At 35.2% G+C, this 18,459-nt stretch overlaps 2 pseudogenes; one reads left to right on the top strand and one right to left on the bottom strand.

The window, feature by feature from the left end:
* Window positions 1-736: 736 nt before the first annotated feature.
* On the top strand, window positions 737-17,224 carry LOC143261261 (uridine 5'-monophosphate synthase-like; annotated as a pseudogene).
* LOC143261254 (uridine 5'-monophosphate synthase pseudogene) lies at window positions 14,791-15,950 on the bottom strand (annotated as a pseudogene).
* Window positions 17,225-18,459: the final 1,235 nt, after the last annotated feature.

Below are 18,459 nucleotides of genomic sequence, written 5' to 3'. Positions count from 1 at the left end.
CGCTATGGTCGTTACTATGTTTTGTCTCTAGGCTATTGTCCCATGTTTTCGTGAAATTTTCCTGAGCAGAACCATCGAGACAAATTAACATTTACTTTAATAATGCTTTCATTGCTTCATGAACATTAACGTTAGTACGCCGTACGTAATAACGATTCGGACAATAGGGACGAGACGATTCTTGTTCTCACAGGAAAACGAGGCTTCGGATCCAACCCTTGTTCTTCGTCGTCACATCTGCAACCCATTTGTTGCGCTATCGACGCTGAATTTCGAGAATCTCGTATCTAAACAGTGTCGTTTTTCCTTGTCGTTCGATTATTCTTACCCCAAGATCTCTTAAAATTCTATAGAGTAAACTGTTTCGTCACACTCTCTTCTCTCTCTCTCTCTCTCTCTCTCTCTCTCTCTCACGTTCCTCACACGTATGTCGCGCGTGGTTAACGCATGAAAATCCGCGAGCACCGATGGATATTATAATTTCGGAGATCGCGGATGCTCTAGATCGGTCTTGTAACAGTTTATCAACACTGTGAGACCAAATGCCCGTTTTCCGAATATTCTTTCGGAGTTTCCCGCGGTTTTTGGTACGTCCAGAGTACCACCGACGAATTCCGCCGATGTGTTTTATTACATCTTGACCTCTGTTCCACCGATTTCCGAAAGGGCTCGTCGCTTCAATCCAGAGAAGCTCCGCGAAGCGAAAAGCGAGTTTAAAGCGTTATTCGAAACAGATATGTGCCGCCAATCCTCGAGTCCTTGGGCTGGTCTCATACACATAGTCTTAAAGAAGAACGGCACCTGGTGCATCTGCAGTGATCACAGGAGGCTAAATAAACAAACGACTCCTGATAGGTATCCTACTTCGCATCTCCGCGACTTTTCGACAAATCTTCGCGGGAAGATGTATTTTTCGTCGCTAGACTTGCATAAAGCATACAACCAGATTCCTATAACTTTGGAAGACGTTGAAAAGACAGCTGTGATAACGCTATTTGGGCTTTTTGAGTTTTTGTTTATGTCTTGAGAATGCCAGCCAAACGTTTCAGCGCTTCCTAAAGCAAGGCTGAGCACGCGAACCACCTTCGGGTTGTGTTACATCGTTTGCAAGAGCATCACCTTCGGGTGAACCTAAGCAAATCGCATCCTGAAATCGTCTGTAGAAGCCATTTTTCGGTTTCCCAAGCCCAAACGAATCATGAATCTCCGCTGTTTTTGGGCACGGTGAAGTTTTACCGTCGAAGTATTCACCGCGTAGCTCACCTGCTGGCTCCATTGAACGAGTTTCTTTGGGATGCCGGTGAATTCGGGGAATGCATTTGTCACGACAAAGGAAGCCCTTGCTAAGGCGACCTTATTACTGCATCCCTGTCTTGGGACAGAGTTATGAATAGTGACCGATGCGTCGGATTTCGCGATGGGCGTGGTCCTCGAACAGCGGGGTTCTAAATCCCTTTCGGAACCCCTTGCGTTTTTTTCACGTGTTAACACCTCGACGGACGTCGCGAGAAGGAGGGCGAAGCATAATTTCTCCCCGTAACGACGGGCGAGAGCGCCGACACGCGACCGCCTTCCAAGGTATAATCGAACCTTGCCATCCACACAAGCTATACCTCTCAACATCGAATACTTTAATATTTCGTTCTATGCCTGCGTATTCCATTATTTTTAATTTTATATTTAACATTTATTATATTATTTTAAATTATTCTCAATATTATATATTCTCAAAAAATTAAAAGTGTTAACAGGGCCAATAATCAATTGAATTATATTTAGTTATGGGAATAACCTTAATACTTTTCACTATTTGAGCTTTGAATTAGAACTTTTACTTAATTAAAGAAGGTATAAAATACGTTCTCCATTTATGTGATGACTGCGTTAACTGACATGATTCAACTCAATAAAAACAATAAGGAAAATGCCTTCAGGATTAAATCATATCAGGTAGTAATGAAATTAAATTATTAAATTAATTATTTAAAACTAAATAATATCACGTAGTAAATAAAGAACTATTTACTCGAATGATTTTTGTATAGTACCTATTTGTTGAAATTCAACAGTACTGTTGCGCACGGCGCAACGTAATTGTCGGAGGTTGTAGGGAGACAAAATGATTTAGTCCGACGACGTGTCGCTTGCTGATTTATTTTGGACTCCACAGTCCACATTGTTTAAAATGTGTTGCGCACGGCGCAAAAGAATTGTTGATAGTTACAATTGTTGGAGCACGGCTCCGTTCAGCGTATAAAGATGAAGCACGGCTTCGGATGGGCGCAAGGGCGCAGAATTAAACTCGTGATTTTAGCTTCGCGGGAAGCGTTGACAATCCTAATTATATCGGTTATCGAAATGTGCGGCAGCATATATAGACACCTGGCCGATGTTCAAGGGGAAGCATCGTCAGGTGTCGAAGGCCAGGTCATTGACTTCTCAAGGCAAAAACACCGCGTATACATTTCGGCCGAGGCGAGCGTTTGACGGTCGGGCCAACGTACGTCGATCGTGTTATTGTCTTGCCGCCTCGCCGTTTATTCGACAAAAACGGCGAGACGGCGTACACCGAATGTCGAATGTACGTTGAACAGCGGTCCGCGATCCGGCCGGAACAAGTACTAATAAATGTAATTGTTAGAAAAATATTCAGCATGCATAAGATCTACGAAAGATATTTTTTAAAATTTCTTTATAGGTAATAATTGTAACAGTAAAAAATACATCAAGAACGTTTACAAGAATGTTTACAAAACAAAAATGTAGCAGAATCAGAAAATGGGGACAGTGTGTGTATCATTTGTCTGGAACCATTTTAGAAAGCGATAAAATTTTATATTTTTCATTACGTCAGTGTTAATTTCAAATAAAATTGTTTCACTGCGTTAATCAATTTCAAATAAAATCGTTTCATTTGTGTAGTATATAGTATAGTGCACTATATACTCAAAATATAACTGAATCACTATTACTTTATAAAAAACATATTTGAATGATGTATTTTTAATAATAAAAACAATTATTATAAATTAAACCACGGTGTTTTAAATGAGTATTAACCTGCCCCCAAAGCGATTTCAACTTGTCACGCAGTTGGGTACATTGATACATTTTTCAATCAGTTAGAAAACATTTTATGATTTATGTTGAATGTAGTGTCTGAAGTCGTCCTTTACAAAATATAAAAAGGAAGGATTATAAAGTATATTTTAGCATTTTTTGTATTACGTAGTTAGCACAAATAAAGATTGTATAAATCAAAAAGTGAAAAATGTATCGATTTACTCCAGACTCCCCTCCGTTGTAAAACTGAATCTATATTTTCAATTATTCGAAATGTTTGCTTGACATCTAATAATATAATAAATAATGCAAATGACTTCATTTCATTGTAGAAACAATGTTTGCGAGAAGGATTTTTTGCAATTCGAATGTTAAGATCGAAAATTTTGCAAAAAATCTTTTCCAATGAGCAAACGTTATCATTGCCTTTAGAAAATTATAAACAATAAACACTTACATTTTCTGTTACTAAAACTTTTATGAGAACGTTCACAAAAACCGCCAGTAAATAATGCATGAAAAATTTATTTCCAGACCAAACATTTTTTGTACTCTATCCAAAACGAATGCAATAACTCTCACAATCAGTGGTAGTACCAAGTGGCAGGTTTAAAATACATGGATTCCGTTCTCAAGTATGTAACGCACAAACGTAATTCGATTTCAGAAGAATAACTACGATGACACAGATCTGCTTAAACCAATAGCGCTACTATGAACAAAATGAAATTAATTAATTACATTAACTTTACGATATTATAAATGTTCCGAGTTTGGTCGAAATCATGCGACGTACATTCTTTTTCACTAACACTGCAATTTTTCCCCTGTATTCTAGATTTCATGAGGTGAATGTTTCAAATCGATCATTTAAACAGGAATTTCCGTAAATCTAGAATATTTGATTTTATCGTATCAGAATCAGAATCAGTCAGTAAACTTACTCAACAACATACTCATTACAGCAATGTTTCTAGTATGAACATAATCTGAGTGCAGAAATAAGTATCAGTACAACCGATTCTCGAAAGCTGTAGTGTTTGTTATCCAAATATGGTTGCAAATTTTTAATAAATTAGAAGCAGTAGAAAATAATGACTAGCAAATAAAAATCGCAGATATCGATGCCATATCTTCGCATGTCAAAGTTATATAGTATGCTTCTCAGTGACTTTTGGTATCTCCAATGCACAATCTTCATACGTCTCCGTGTAAGCACTCCGAAAAGTAAGTGTTCCAGACTGTTGATCGAATTCAGCAAACTTCACGTCGAAAGATCCAGTGACAAACACACAAACCCTTGCTGGAAAAATTGATCTGCGGACTCCAGATCAATGTAGTCTCAAATTTTGTTGTTAGTTACTTCCACAGTAACGCCGTACAAAGTTTCAAACAGTTGTAATGAAGAGTGTTGTAAATATCCTGCTGTACACTGAAGTGAATGTTCACGTGAAAACTGGATCACTCAATGTGCTTCAATCGACTGAGATCATGGTAAGAGCCGCCGTTGTCATGTCCATCACAATATTTGAAAGTAACTGCGAAGGTACAGTTGCATTAAAACAACACTTCGAATGACTTTTAGTTGACTTGTGTTGCACAGTAATCGAAAATGGAGTGTCTTCATTTTAAATGTTCCATTTGAGAATGCAACTCCACATTTGTAATAAAATTATAATATGTTGGCGATTCCGTTGCCTATTCCGAATGTTAGGAATTTATCAAGCAACAACCCGACCCAACTATGAGATTTGCAACACCTTGTCAATACAATGAGCTTGTCTCTCGACAACACATCTTCAATCGTTTCGTAAATCTCAACTGTGTTAACAGATTCAAAAGATATAGTTGCAACATATTTGAAAATTCTGAGAAGAATTACAAACCAGTTCCTTTGGTAACAAATTCAACTCTTTTCTGCACTTTATGAGTTTTCCTGAATACTACGTATTTGCAAATTTACACATTTCATTATATCATTACATGATATTTCACATAAAATATGATTCTGATTCAGATTCTGATCACACTCTACATCCACGTTTAAACCTGATTTATGATAGTAAAAAATGTCGCCAATTGAGCAGGTTGCTTTCGTTATAGCATGCCTAAAAGTAGTCTCTGGTAATGCATGTAGTATTCATTTCTTAATTACACATGGTTCGTACTTAAACCACTATAGATACTATTCAGAGCTGATAACAAGGCGACTATAAATAATGCATATACGTTTGCCCCGAGTGCCTTCTTGTAAGCTCTAGAACATGGACATTCCAGAATACAGGAGATATGAACTAGTAAATTCAACCTAATGTATTTTTATCCAAATCGTTACGAGCAAACTTATTATTATATAGCGGTGGCTTATGCATACTCTCTAAAAGAAATGTCTTTCTTCTTCTTATAATTGTAATAAGTTCAGCATAATGTGACATTATCCTTAAATTTCTCATATTCTTATTCATCTTTGCCATAAATGCATATAATCCGCGCAGTCTAGTAATTACAATACATACAACACAAGTATTATATATATTACTGTATTCATTCACAGATATGTGATTGTGTTGATGTTCAAAAGTGTTTATCATACAAACACAGAATTTAGGTCTTAATAAGAATGATTTCTTTTTAGGAATTAATTTTTCTAACTCGAGTTCAACCATACAAATATATGATCTCGTTTTCAGGTGACGTTTGTGCGTTAATGTAATTATTAAATTCAAATAATTAAAACAAAAATTATACAATTTGTCTCGCCACTGGTGGTACAGCAGAGATGGAGGTGATTGTACATGAAAAAATAAATCGAAAATAAGGAATAAAATTTTTCATTTAGGGTTTCGTTGGCGAGAGGAAATTGACTTTGAATACTCATCGAGCACGCTGTTACACGTGAGTTTGGTTTGCAATAACGTAGATGGATGAATCTCGATAGAAGTCTTATGTCATTAGAAATTGTAGATAGTCTTAAAAAATTTAGTGTCAAGAGCTTAGCGTGAGAAGAAAATAAATTACGGAGTCTAACCAAGGAATTGCAAATTTATAAGTCCACTGAAAAAAGGACATCCAACAACCACACAAAATGAAAGAAATTTTTCTATGGCGACAGGTTTTATTACAAAAAAAGAGGCAGATTTTCTGATTCTACATTAGACGCATTATACTTTTTAAGAGGTCAATTCAGAACAAAAGCGTAATGTTTAATTTTAGCGGTTATCTTTTTCTTGCTTTTAAACTTATTTATATGTATATTTATATGTATATATATATATATATATATATATATATATATATATATTATATGTATATTTATATTGGACAGGAATTCTGGAGAATGCTCCAGAATCCGATAAATTTCGACAAATGTCGATAAATATAGTCTTATTTCTCATTTCTCGAAAAATGATGAATGTTGAGAAATCAGAAACACAGGGCGTATCCATGAATGGGACAGTGTATCAAAATAATGTAATTCATTTGCATTCGTTTCAAGTACATATAGTATTGTAGAGTACTCTTAAATAACATAAATCATCTTTCCATCTTTGCAATAACACATTCTTGTAGTAAATTCCAACTGATTAGAAAAGCAATCTTTTTGATGAGCACTAGGTACTTTTTTGTTATCAATGTTTAATTCATATACAATCGTTTTATCACGATTTTCAACGATTTTCACTAACTGGGCTCTATGCGATTAAGTCATACTAAAAGCTTTAGCTGTTTATTTTATCGAAACTCCAACAGTTATAACCTTACTAACACAGCTTCTTTTATTCATTCTATGTTAACGCGATTTTTTTTCGAAAACATTTTTAATAACTCGTAAATTATATGTAACTCGTAATAACTCGTAAATATACCTCAAAAATCTAAGCGTAACAGAAACTGCACTAACTTTAAATAAAGCTCAAAAATCAAAACTTAGCAGATGCTTTGACGAGATTATCTCATTATACGACACCTATGTACATATGTGACGTTAGTGATTACCCCTTCAATAAACAGTCTCTATGTTCCATTCAAGAACTTGTTAACCACATTAAAACTTTAACTTGTTTACTTACTATAATAATTCTTGAAGAATTACCTGACTAAATGCAATAAATAAAAGCTCTATCAAACGTAACAGTACTTCATACAACGTTACGAGGAAAAAAGGAAAAATATTACTTTCATGCATAAAAAAACATTAAATGTCTGTTATACCCTGTCAGACAAGTCTGGTTCGACCAAATGCATGTAAAACGCTTGCTAGTGTACTCTGCGTGAAAATTTATATCAATTTGGTGCAAAACCACTGCTTTTGGACAAAATCCCTGACCTAATACGGACACAGATGGCTCGGTATTTGGAAGCAGACGCATTGCACTGCCAAATTAATGGCGAACTTGGCGCAATCTTATAGCGAAACATTTTGTTTGAAGAGGACAGGTCGGTAGCACTTATGTGTCAGATGTAGCAGTGCTATAAGGTTTGTCCTCGGTTTATTTGATACAACAGCGTGCGGTAGGATTCTGTACTGTACTAATTCTACGGATAAATTTCCTTATGGAGAACTAATGGGTGGCTTACAGTACTTATTGTCAGCAACTAAAACTTGTCCCGACATTGCATTCGCAATAAATTATTCTAGCTGATCTACAGAAAAACTGGTAAAACAAGATATATCAAATGGAAGGAGACCTTTAAGACACTCGAATAGAACATACATAGAAAATACAATACATACATTTACATATATATTTACGTATATATGCATGTGCTCAGCTTTGCCCAATAATTCTTAATGAACTCCTAGAGAAGTATAATGAAATGGACTTACCAGAGATGAACTCATTGATATATGTAGATGCCACCTACTACTAGCAACTCAGTAATTCAACAACCTGACGTCGTATGCGCATTCACCAATTCCATTATCAATTATAGTTACAGCACGACCTACGAATCGTAATAGAAATTAGTACAAGGTTTACATGGAATCTTCAAAAAATAAAGAGCAAAGGATATAAGATTATTAAAAGAACAAAGAAGCACATTTAGAGTGCAATATAAGTTCAAAATTTGATAACTAGTATCGTGTCTCATTAGGCTTATAAAGTATACACTATATTTGACTTTGAAATGCTCTTAAGTAATAAAAAACTGTGGTTTATATTATTTTGTCCTAAATTTGGCTTCTGCGATACTATTTTGTCTACATACATTTGTGCAATCATAAAATTATGTGTTTAACATCCATACATAAATCTACTGAAAAAATAATGACTCATTATTTACATGTAGATATAGCAAGTACAGGATTTCCCAGAGAAATAACTGCCCCTTTCAAACCTTGCAATCGCGGAGGTGATAATTCTTAACCAATTATGTACGTTTATTTAACCCATACAAGGCAAATATTACTATGATCACACAAAAATATTTTAAAAATGCAGGAAATTATAAAATAATTAAAATGATCAGAGAGAGAGAGAGAGAGAGAGAAACTGACATAAATTATAGTGAAAGATTACCTTTCTCCATCGAAGTGATAATTAGAAATTATATCTGTCTTGAGATTTGTAAAACTCTGCCAAGTATCTAAAATACATTTAAAAAATTAATATTTTACGAAAATTCATTTTACATGCTGATAGAAAATTCTAATATACAATTATTATGATTGTCATTTCTTAAATTTTAATAATAACAACAAAATTTTCAACCCAAAAGCAATAAAAATCATTAGAAGTAGGAAATAATAGAAAAAGAAATCAACAAGTTCAATAAAAGTATAAAGCGTGGCATTTTTTTTTCTTTTTTTTTTTTTTAAAGTTGACTAGGACATTTGAAACTTACACAGATTATTTGAAAATTCTATTACATTACCTAGTTCACAGGATTTTTCGGGTATGCAAATTAACCATTCCAAAATGGCCGTTCCACTGGTGAAGCCGATATGGCGGTTTTCTAAAAAATTACGTGCTCCCTCCGCTGCTACGCCACTGAAATGTCCATAAAGTTCATTTTTCTTTTTTTAAACTCAATATTGATCAACCTCATGATTCATAATCAAAAGTTACAACGGTAATTGCAAGACATAAAATATTTTAGCAGTTTTATTACCGAAATACCGCGCGAATGAGTGCAGATATAATGTAACGTCGCTAAATTTACGAAAAGTTATGACCAAGAAATTATGTAATTGGTATATAAAATTTTAGATAATATTTTAAATTCTTTTTAAAAAAACAAAGAGTGTTGAGGTGAAAATGCGAGAAAAATATCGAATTTGAACCACTTCACCACCGAGTAAGTAACGCGTAGCAAAAATCGAGAAATTTCGAAAAATGCAATTTACATATCCGCGCTGCGAATAATAGAAAATGAAAGATAATGCTTCGGTTATTAATTTCTGTATCACTCACGACAACACACTGACTTTATTGTACAAAATATTAATTGTTGAAGGAAGCACTCACCTGTAGCTGCGTACGGCTTGCCGGTCGGTAGAAGACAGCAACTCTCTGTAGGATTGTAGGCACTAGGTGCTACGTTGTTCGGTTTGAAGAAGGCAACAATAACAAATATGGCTAGCCTCACCGTTTCGTCAGCCAATCGTACGCAAATCTTTTGGAAATGCGGAAAAATACATTTCTCGGCATAAAATTGCGCGAAAATCACGAAAATGATGGGAAACGTCGCATGAAAACGCTAAAAAAGCACAGTCCCTTTGATTTTACGAGAATATGTTGGAATATGCGCCATATATTAAAACTAATTACATCATCTGTGTACGGTTGAATGTATGCGTAAATTAATAGGTATGTGTGTATAAGAACGCTTTATTATGATCGCCGTTTTGCTCGTCCTTGTTTCGACAGCGATAGATTTCTACAGTTCTAGCAAATATGAAATTGTACATTTCTGCGTATAAAGTCATTGCCTTCTCTATAACCAAAATCGAACAACATACGGTATATACGAATTATGTAATTTATTTTTTAAAAATGAGAAAGAATAAAAAAAATTAATACTTCGTTGTCGCATTTTTAAGTTAAAAAGAAATAATTATTTTGATAAACAACACGAAAATCGAGCCGAGATGCGAAGTAACTTGCAATTACCGCTGAAACGATCTATAAAAATTGTAAAATCTATCTTTGTCTTTGTTTCATAAAGATTTTGAATAAAAGTATCATGAAAAAGTCTAGAAAAATCACAAGAATACAGAAAATATGTTTAAATTTCTATTATTAATGGTTGGTTATTTTCACGACCACCATAGCGTGATTGTACACTTCTGGATCGGTGAAGATCGGTTACAAAAATGGACCACACAATTGTCTTTGATAAAGATGAATAGGTGAATTTCATTTATTGCATCGTACAATACTTGTGTCGCGTAGAACAAAAGGCTAAAAAGTAAATTCATTACATTACAAGATCATGTTACGAACGGCATAAAAATTATATGTCGCGACCACCACGGTACATCCGGCCAAGTAGTGAATCTAGACGGAAAAGTAAGTCCAGAAAAAAGAATAACGTTTTTTCATTAAAGGCTGTGTTCTCGAGCGCACTGAGGTGAAATGTGAGTCAAGTTCGCGAAGTTTGGAATTGGTATGTCGTGGCCGGCACAACTATATGATTTCCATTAAGTAGTATTATTTTTCAACATAGTTTTTCTCGGAAACGAGCCTTGAATGAAAAAATGTTATTCCCTTTGCCCCACTTATTTTCGCATGTAGAATCAATGTCCGGCCTGTTATACCACGATATCGGGGATACACTAATCAATTTTTGTCTTTTTTAATACCGTCTCTTACGCAAAGGATTGACTTGAGACCCATGGATCCTTTCAAACTTTCGGTCCTCTCGATGAGTACTATATTTTGCAATAAAAAACCCTTTGATCTTGATCGTTGTGACATATAATTTTTTACAGCATGTACAATCGGACTGTCGACTTTGACAACGATTTAAGAATTCTCGAGATCAACGAAATTTAGCAGAATTATACTGGACGCGAAACGGACTGGAATTGTAATTTTTTTACAACGCAGTACCGTCGAGGAAAACTTCCGGACAATAAATCCGCGACACGAATATCCGTCAAACGTTCTCTACGTGGGCACGAAACAACATCACGACACAAGAATCATCTTGCGATTGCGAAAATTTTACTCGGAATCTAATTCACTTAAAATTTCAGCTGCTGATTATTATGCAAGAGGTGGACATCTTCATAGTGGAATCTTGACTTGAATCCGATAATGAGATCAACTTCACTCGTTTTGTTACATTTAAAAAGGACAGAACTTATGCCAGGGGCGAAGGAATGATTATTTTCGTCCTTAAGAGACATTTGCTGAATTGTGCAATATTTCATCTGATCAATCGGTTGAAATGTGCGGATAACCAACTTTTGATTTGATTATTTGTTATAGAGTTCCAGGACATGTCCTTTCGGAATTCCAATGGGACGAAATTTTTTACAACTTTAAGATAAATAACTGCTATTTAGTTTTACGGTTTTAAATACACTGAGGTCAGTATTGCTACTCATAAATCGGTAAAGTATCCTGAGTTTCTCAGCTCATTTTCATGAATTTAGTCACAGCGTTTATCTTGTATATTTCATTTCTACTACCAATGTTGAATATTATATGGAGGCAGTAAGAGTATTAATCGTACAGAAATTTAGCATAAAGTACAATTATTTTTATGGACAGTTGAGCTACTATTTCTAATAATTATATAATTAGCGATGTTTTATAAGAATGGTCTCATATATGTTTTCTCTCTCTCTCTCTCTCTCTCTCTCTCTTGCAGATGGTATTTATAACATTAATAAATTTATACACTTTACAATGATAGCATCCTCTTTAGAACTTAACGAATAATATTAATTTTTACGAACGATGTTGAATGGGAGACAATGGAAAATGGGTAACTGATTTAATATTAGGATTATTGAAAGGATGACCCAAGTGACGAATACAAAGCGACGGTGTAAACATGCGCAGGTCACATGTATAACGTCGAGAGGTGGTTTAACCCCGAATAGGCATCGGACTCGTCAATATAAAAACAGCCGACACGCACGCGGCGGAAAGTGAACGTTGAAGACGATACGGCTAATTCAAAATTAGCACAGTTGACATAATTTTGAACAATCTATTTATTTTTAAATAGTTTGTACAATTTGCACACGATATAGAATTTAAACGGAAATTAATACTTTTGGCAAATTTTCTAAAGCAATCCTTTTCCTTTTCTTTTTAAATACTTTGTTGGCTTAGGCGTAGTACTTTTTATATTCTAATATAATATAATATATTATATTAGATATATATATTATAATATACTATATTATTATAATATATTCTAATATAATAAGTCTTTCACGTTTTTGATATGATTTCATTTTTTATACGTTGCACCTCTCAAACGCTTACCCAACAAACATCTCACCATGCAATAAGATTATTTTTATTTCTAAAATAACGAGTTTTTTTCTAGGAGTAATAGAGATTATGGATTCTTGACCAACATTTACGAAGAAGTCATATTTCGCGCTTGAAAAACATGCTCATATTTTAAGCTGAGGAACTCAGGATACTTTACCGATTCATAATTAGGCCAATGTGTACGTTTGATAACAAGTTTGAAAGACTTTTCGATATAATAATTTTTCCGTGTATTAACACAAACACAAACAGGATAATGATCCCCCCCACGTTTCGTCCTGAACTTCAGCATCAACATTATTTTCAAAATTCACGCTACAAAACTTCTTCTAACTAACATCTTCAATTCTACGGCCATGGCACTCGATTTTTCGCACCTAATTTCTGTCTATTGAAATTAAAACACACATGGTCCCTGAAAGCATGATCCACAGAGCGATATTTAAATTATTAAGGATAACCTGTTGCACATAGCTATTTTTCTTTCGTATTATATTTCATTCAAGTGTACAGTTCATTCTAGGATGAAAATAAATTATGAAATAAGTACAGATTAATATGGTCTGACGTTAAAGATGTAGGATTAGGTTTTCTGGCACTGCGTGATCGGAACGCTAGCTTCTCATCCGTGAAAACGTATCCGGGATCTGTGGTGTACCTTACACTGCTTTACCGTTAGCTACTTTGATATCTGTCAATTTTAATATCCCCATGTTAATCAAAAGAAAAGAGGAAAAGGCATATGGCACAAAGAAAATGATAGAAGGCCATTCTCAAATTAGGAGATAATTGTGTGATCATGGAGGATTTAGTCACTATCGGTAGCAGTATCCTAGTGACTGTTCAAACTTTAAGAAAAGAGGGTTTGAAGGTAACAGATGCACTTGTAGTGATTGACAGAGAACAGGGTGGCAAAAAGAATATTGAAGCTAATGGTGTAAACATGTGGAGTTTGTACTCGGTCACCAGTCTCTTGGCTTACCTCGTGGAAGCCGACAAGATTACACCAACGATAATAAAAGACGTACTAAACTACTTGTCGCTATGTCAAGCTCTTGTTATCGTTAATCAAGGTAAATAACATTTTACGCTGCATCATTTTCTGCTTCATAGAATATTAAATAGATACTTTTAAGGTTCCAGAATGCAGACTGAAAATACCATTTTACTGTCGCGCTAATAAGGCTAGAAACGAGATTGCATCTAAAATATTCAATGTAATGGAAACAAAAGAATCTACTTTGTGCTTGGCAGCAGACTTGAGCAAAGCAGACTCTATTTTACAATTAGCAGATTTGGTAGGACCACACATTGTGGTACTAAAAAAACGCACGTAGATATAGTAGAAGACTTCAGCTGTGATTTTATAAAGCGTTTGCAAGATTTGGCGGAGTAGCACGATTTTCTTTTAATGGAGGACCAGAAGTTCGCGGATATCAGCAACTCGGTGTCTTTGCAATACCAAAAGGGTATTTAGAAAATTGCGGAATGGGCAGATATTGTTACTGTGCATGCGATAGCAGGAAAGAGCATAGTAGATGGATTAAAAAATGCGTTAGGAAATGTTAACGAACCGCGTGGTATTTTTATATTGGCGTTAATCATATGGGGATATTAAAATCGTCAGGTATCAAAGTAGCTAATGGTACACCACAGACCTGAGTTACGTTTTCACGGTCCTCTGACAGTCTCCACAGTGTCATCGCCAGTTGAGCCTTCGAAATATCAAAGAATATAAACAATTTAAAAATTATACAAATCACAGAGTATGCTGAATAGAATTTTTAAATTACTCATACCATAACTTTTGGTTGAGAGATTATTACTCTCAAGTCAAAATACACAGGACTTTTCAAACCAATTTTGGTCACAGATTCTCCAAACTTGATCGCGTAGATCGAAAAAAGTGAATCAGCGAACTTCTTCAATTCTACGTCTACGGCACTCGATTTTTCGCACATGATTTCTGTCTATTGAAATTAAAACACACATGATCCCTGAAAGCGTGATCCACAGAGCGATATTTAAATTATTAAGGATAACCTGTTGCACATAGCTATTTTTATTTCGTATTATATCTGATTCAAGTGTACAGTTCATTCTAGGATCAAAATAAATTATGAAATAAGTACAGAATAATAACGTTGGACGTTAAAGATGTAGGATTAGCTTAGTACGATCACTGCGTGATCGGAACACTAGCTTCTCATAGAAAACATATCCCAGATCTGTGGTGTACCATTAGCTACTTTGACATCTGTCGATTTTAATATCCCCATATGATTTGCGCCAGTATAAAAATACCAGCCGGTTCGTTAACATTTCCTACCGCATTTTTTAATCCATCTACTATGCTCTTTCCTGCTATCGCGTGCGCAGTAACAATATCTGCCCATTCCGCAATTTTGTAAATACCCTTTTGGTATTGCAAAGACACCGTGTTGCCGATATCCGCGAACTTCCGGTCCTCCATTAAAAGAAAATCGTGCTTCTTAGCCAAATCTTGCAAACGCTTTATAAAATCACAGCTGAAGTCTTCTACTATATCTACGTGCGTTTTTTTTTAGTACCACAATGTGTGGCCCTAGCAAATTTGCTAATTGTAAAATAGAGTTTGCTTTGCTCAAGTCTGCTGCCAAGCACAAAGTAGATTCTTTTGTTTCCATTACATTGAATATTTTATATGCAATCTCGTTTGTAGCCCTATTAGCGCGACAGTAAAATGGTATTTTCAGTCTGCATTCTGGAACTTTAAAAGAAGCTATTTTATATTCTACGAAACAGAAAATGATGCAGTGTAAAATGTTATTTCCCTTGATTAACGATAACAGGAGCTTGACATAGCGACAAGTAGTTTAGTACATCTTTTCTTATCGTTGGTGTAATCTTGTCGGCTTCCACGAGGTAAGCCAAGAGACTGGTGACCGAGTACAAACTCCACATGTTTATACCATTAGCTTCAATATTCTTTCTGCCACCCTGTTCTCTATCAATCACTACAAGAGCATCTGCTACCTCCAAACCCCCTTTTCTTAAAGTTTGTACAGTCTCTAGTATACTGCTACCGCTAGTGACTACATCCTCAATGATCACACAATTATCTCCTAGTTCAAAATGGCCTTCCATCATTTTCTTTGTGCCATATGCCTTTCCCTCTTTTCTTTCGATTAACATGGGGATATTAAAAGCGACAGATACCAAAGTAGCTAATGGTAAAGCAGTGTAAGGTACACCACAGATCTCTAAATTATTAAGGATAACCTGTTGCACATAGCTATTTTTATTTCGTATTATATCTCATTCAAGTGTACAGTTCATTCTAGGATCAAAATAAATTATGAAATAAGTACAGATTAATATGGTCTGACGTTAAAGATGTAGGATTAGGTTTTCTGGCACTGCGTGATCGGAACGCTAGCTTCTCATCCGTGAAAACATATCCGGGATCTGTGGTGTACCTTACACTGCTTTACCGTTAGCTACTTTGATATCTGTCGATTTTAATATCCCCATGTTAATCAAAAGAAAAGAGGAAAAGGCATATGGCACAAAGAAAATGATAGAAGGCCATTCTCAAATTAGGAGATAATTGTGTGATCATGGAGGATTTAGTCACTATCGGTAGCAGTATCCTAGCGACTGTTCAAACTTTAAGAAAACAGGGTTTCAAAGTAACAGATGCACTTGTAGTGATTGACAGAGAACAGGGTGGCAAAAAGAATATTGAAGCTAATGGTGTAAACATGTGGAGTTTGTACTCGGTCACCAGTCTCTTGGCTTACCTCGTGGAAGCCGACAAGATTACACCAACGATAATAAAAGATGTACTAAACTAATTGTCGCTATGTCAAGCTCTTGTTATCGTTAATCAAGGTAAATAACAGTTTACGCTGCATCATTTTCTGCTTCATAGAATATTAAATAGCTACTTTTAAAGTTCCAGAATGCAGACTGAAAATACCATTTTACTGTCGCGCTAATAAGGCTACAAACGAGATTGCATCTAAAATATTCAATGTAATGGAAACAAAAGAATCTACTTTGTGCTTGGCAGCAGACTTGAGCAAAGCAGACTCTATTTTACAATTAGCAAATTTGGTAGGACCACACATTGTGGTACTAAAAACGCACGTAGATATAGTAGAAGACTCCAGCTGTGATTTTATAAAGCGTTTGCAAGATTTGGCTAAGAAGCACGATTTTCTTTTAATGGAGGACCAGAAGTTCGCGGATATCGGCAACACGGTGTCTTTGCAATACCAAAAGGGTATTTAGAAAATTGTGGAAGGGGCAGATATTGTTACTGTGTATGCGATAGCAGGAAAGAGCATAGTAGATGGATTAAAAAATGCGTTAGGAAATGTTAACGAACCGCGTGGTATTTTTATATTGGCGCAGATGTCCTCTAAAGGCGCGTTAACAAATGACGAGTACGTTCGGCACGCAGTGTCGATCGCACAAAATTCGAACATAGTCGCTGGCATCGTTTGTCAGGTCTCGTTCAGCTGACCCCTGGAGTGAAGCTCGGCCAAAGTTCCGACAATTTCGGTCTACAGTACAGTACTCCAGAATCTGTTGTAAAATCTGGAGCAGATTTAGCTGTTGTTGGTAGAGGTATCACCGAGGCAAAAGTCAAGTTATCTGCTGCGTTGGAATATAAGAAGGTACTTTGGACTGCTTACAAAAAACGATTGAAATAAAAATTATTTTCCAATTATAGACTATAGCATCATCCATGCAGCCTATCCCTTGCAAACCGTTATTCTTCGACTTGGCCTTCAACATGGTCGAGTTTCCGGATTTGAGAGAGAAATTGGGAGATCAAGCCAAGAAGGGCGGCCAGGCTGGACTCGCAGGATTCGTTAAAGGTTTACGGGGCTGGGGAAATAAATAAAACAAGCCTATTTTAAGCGAGAAAGATAACTGGATTTTTGATGTTATCGCACGTGGTGCGGTAATGCGCGTTTTTAGAAAGGTTCTCAAATATCTCGATGAGCATCGAGTTTTCAGTTATACAAACAGCAATATTGATTAAAGGAAATAAAGAAATATATTATTGATATACTCGATATATTTACTTAACACACCCTACGGATTTTTATATTTGTTCAAACCTATTGAAATTTACAAGCGAAGATGTTACCTTAGAATTTTTCCATTTCCATCTTTTATAATGCAAGTGTGTCCTACAATAAAACTGAATTTTGAGGGAGAAATTTTCAATCTTTGAGGATGAATTTGGAGGGCAAGAATTTTAACAGAATCTAATTATTTACAAAGTTTCCATTGTTCGATCATTTTAGAGTTTGAGAGCTTCACTTGTTTGCCACAGGTGGAGTATTTATACTTTGATATCTGTTGAAATAAGCAGACTAATAAGAGACAAAAAAAGTGGGATATAAAAAATTGCTGCACGACGGCGTGGGAAATATCAAATTTAACATCACAGAGGCAAGATACTGGAGTTAGTAGTACGTATAGATATTTAAGAATTTTATCTCGGCATCTGGCATCTTGGCAGATTATCGTGTGAGTGATTACATAGGTGAGAAGCTACGTTCCGGTCACCAGATTACGAGAGAAAACCAAATCTTTTACTACCCTAACACGAGGGTCACACGAAGCCACTCATGTTTTCGATAATGCCATATATGTGAATGCCATATAAAAACCTCTCTCTACCTTGAAAAATGATTCAAATATATATTTACTTTATACGATAGTTTTGTATTATGAAAACATTAGTTTTGTTATTAAGTGTATTTAGAATACTTAAAAAACGCTTTTTGATGTTTTTTTATAAATTGAATTAAGTTCTCCTATGTCTTGTTTAAATTGTCTTCAAACGAATTAAATAGTTACAGTGTTTATAGAAAATTTTATTTACAAATTATATCACATTTTGCTGCATACATGTTTATTAGTTCATTATAGT

Source organism: Megalopta genalis, unplaced genomic scaffold (genome assembly GCF_051020955.1).
Source record: "Megalopta genalis isolate 19385.01 unplaced genomic scaffold, iyMegGena1_principal scaffold0046, whole genome shotgun sequence".
Lineage (NCBI taxonomy): Eukaryota > Metazoa > Arthropoda > Insecta > Hymenoptera > Halictidae > Megalopta > Megalopta genalis.
This window is presented reverse-complemented; position numbering and strand designations above follow the sequence as displayed.